At 63.0% G+C, this 828-nt stretch overlaps 1 long non-coding RNA gene across 1 annotated transcript; it reads left to right on the top strand.

Moving 5' to 3' along the window:
• Positions 1-262: 262 nt before the first annotated feature.
• Positions 263-615, top strand: LOC112946764. The gene is made up of 2 exons (XR_003249294.1): positions 263-426; positions 503-615. It is a non-coding gene; the product is annotated as an uncharacterized LOC112946764 (long non-coding RNA).
• The last annotated feature ends 213 nt before the right edge of the window (positions 616-828 follow it).

Raw genomic sequence — 828 nt, 5'->3', positions numbered from 1 at the left:
GGTCAAGAGYTGGTTGCACCCTCAAGAACCAGTTGCTTGGTCAAGAACTGGTTGCACGGTCAAAGAACCACTTGCATGGTCAAGAGCTGGTTGCACCMTCAAGAACCAGTTGCAGGGTCTCTAGAACTGGTTGCACCGCCAAGAACCACATGCATGGTCCAGAACCGGTCGCGTGGTGAGCACCAGTTCACTCAAGCGCCCTAAAAGGCCCAAGGGGGCCGCGGGCCGCCCTCGCCCCATGGGACCTCCTGCCCCACAGCCAGCGCTACTGCGTGTGTAACGCGCCGCTGCTGCGCCAGTTCCGCAACCCGGACACCATCTTCATCCTGGCCTTCGCCGTCATCCTCCTCAACACCGACATGTACAGCCCCAGCGTGAAGGCCGAGCGCAAGATGAAGCTGGAGGACTTCATCAAGAACCTGCGGGGTGAGACGCGTTGGGGGGCTCRAGCGGCCGCCGAGACCCTCCCCGTGTCCCCCGGCCCCTGACCGGTGCCGCGCAGGGGTGGACAACGGCGAGGACATCCCGCGGGACATGCTGGTGGGCATCTACCAGCGCATCCAGAGCCGCGAGCTGCGCACCAACGACGACCACGTGTCCCAGGTCCAGGCCGTGGAGCGCATGATCGTGGGCAAGAAGCCGGTGGGTGACGCGGCGGGGCGCGGACCATGGGGTGCTGTGTAAGGGTGTCCTAGGACACCTATGGACAGAGGGGGGCGGTCTAGGTGGCCCCATAGAGGAACGTTCTAGGTGGCCCCATAGAGAGACATTCTAGGTGGCCCCATAGAGGAACGTTCTGGGTGATCCCATAGAGGGATGTTCTAGGTG

Source organism: Nothoprocta perdicaria, unplaced genomic scaffold (genome assembly GCF_003342845.1).
Source record: "Nothoprocta perdicaria isolate Ctin4 unplaced genomic scaffold, notPer1 scaffold_2159, whole genome shotgun sequence".
NCBI lineage: Eukaryota > Metazoa > Chordata > Aves > Tinamiformes > Tinamidae > Nothoprocta > Nothoprocta perdicaria.
The sequence above is the reverse complement of the archived record's forward strand: the minus strand, read 5'-3'. Positions and strand labels throughout refer to the sequence as shown.